General features: G+C 30.7%; 1 pseudogene; it reads right to left on the reverse strand.

The window, feature by feature from the left end:
• Positions 1–451: 451 nt before the first annotated feature.
• On the reverse strand, positions 452–1,986 carry LOC105289032 (annotated as a pseudogene).
• Positions 1,987–2,040: the final 54 nt, after the last annotated feature.

Here is a 2,040-nt window from a genome sequence, read left to right on the forward strand (position 1 = left end):
TTCTTTCTTTCTTTCTTTCTTTCTTTCTTTCTTTCTTTCTTTCTTTCTTTCTTTTTAGACATTAGAATGACTGAATATGCTTTTCATTGACAGTGCCTGGTAGACTCAATTGATCAAACAAACTCTTGCTACTTTTTAAATGTCTGTATCAAACAACTAAAAGCTTTTTTAAAATCAGCAGCACTTATAAATGTCTGCTTATTCTACATCTCACATACCACAGTTTAAAAAAATGCGTTAAATTGAAAAAAAGATAGTGTGGGTCTAAATTATAACTAAAATTTAAAAATTATACTTAAATCTTAAACAAGTTGTTTTTTTGTTTTTTGTTTGTTTGTTTGTTTGTTTGTTTTAGTAACAACACATTTACTGTATCAACCAGCCAAGGATATAAACACAAAACATCTCTTAATTTAAGAATAGGAAAATATTAGGCAATTCCTAGAGTACTACTATACCTACAGTCTTTGCCTACAGTAAAAATTAAACCATTCAATCATTTTGGTCGTCATCCCAGTCTTTCTTCCCACTTGGAGGTTTGGGTTCACCAGCTGGTTTTGCCATGATGATCTGATCCACTCTAAGTACAGTGATGGCAGCATTGGTGGCCAGTTTGATAGCCCAGTATTTTCCCATGTAAGTATCTAGAATATCAGCCTCCAACATGTCCTTTAGAGCAGGATCTTCAGCCTCAATATCTAATCCAACATTTTTATTTCCTTCTTGATGTACTGCATAAAGTTTAGAGATTACTTCATTGGCCTTAACCCCAGAGTTTTCTGCCAGTGCCCAGGGAATAGCTTCAAATGCCTCAAATGTGTGTTAAGATAAAATTTGTTGGGTGGTATAGCATAATGATGACTTTCAGAACATTTATCTTGCATATTTCTTCCACTTAAGATGCTATAGATTCATTAGATAATTATTCCTTAAAATTCATACAATAACCTTGCTTCTGGTAAAAGTCACACTTTTAGAGACTGAATCAAATTAGATAATGAAACAAATTATTTTTCCTTAAAGTGTTTTAGCTTTCTATTTCTGTGAACACATGTCTGTGTTTTTAAACCAATAGGAAGGAAAAATACAGCTACAGAATAAATTCAACATTAAATCTTATATTTAATAAGAATCTAAGATTTCCCTGTTTATTCCATTTGGGATGAATATATTTTTGTATAGTTTCTTTATTTCTTCATTTCTACTTATTGTGTTACATTTTAGCCTCAGCATATTACAATTTTACAAAACGTGATTTTTTTTTCCTTAGCTGAGAAACTGACTGCCTAAGAAGATTAAAAAAATATTTAAAATTTTATAGATTTGGTGGTCTAAATAAGAAGAATCTTTCCTTTGTCTTAAATGTATATAGTAGTTTGTCATTCTGTCTGTTGTGAAACCAAAAACTTGCTGCTAAGCAGAAACAGCTGTTATTTATGTGTTTAATCTTCTTACTACTGTTAGAGACTGTTAATTATTATTAGGTAATTATTTTATTCTATCAAACAATATTCTTTTCTTAGTAAAACTATTCCAATATCCCTGGTTAATTTCCAAGGATATGTCAGAGATTATGTGACCAATTATATTACATAAAATAAAATACTAAAAATCTGATTTATGTTTGGAAAGATTTTGGCATTAAGAGGCATCAGCATTAAAAGTAAATACAAAATAAGCTTGAGTATAAAATTAAACTTCAGCATATAAACTAGCAGACACTAAAAATCATTTCATTGGCTCTAGTTTTGAAACTTCCAAAGTTATCTACTTTTTCACAGCTACCACCCTAGACAAAGCCAACACACCTTGAAAACTTTAGATTTTAGACAAATTGTACCCTTAACACTTAGAATAAAAACCAATGATTCACTATGACTTACAAGAAAATCCTACATGTTTTGTACTCTGTCTACTTCTAATTTCATTTGCTATCACTTTCACATCCACTACTATATTCAGCACGCATGCCTTCTTTCTGTTCATCAAGCAGTTCACGTTTTCCTTTCTAAGACCTTTGTACTAACGCTTCCCTCTTCT

Source organism: Pteropus vampyrus, unplaced genomic scaffold, assembly GCF_000151845.1.
Source record: "Pteropus vampyrus isolate Shadow unplaced genomic scaffold, Pvam_2.0 Scaffold21, whole genome shotgun sequence".
NCBI classification, from domain to species: domain Eukaryota; kingdom Metazoa; phylum Chordata; class Mammalia; order Chiroptera; family Pteropodidae; genus Pteropus; species Pteropus vampyrus.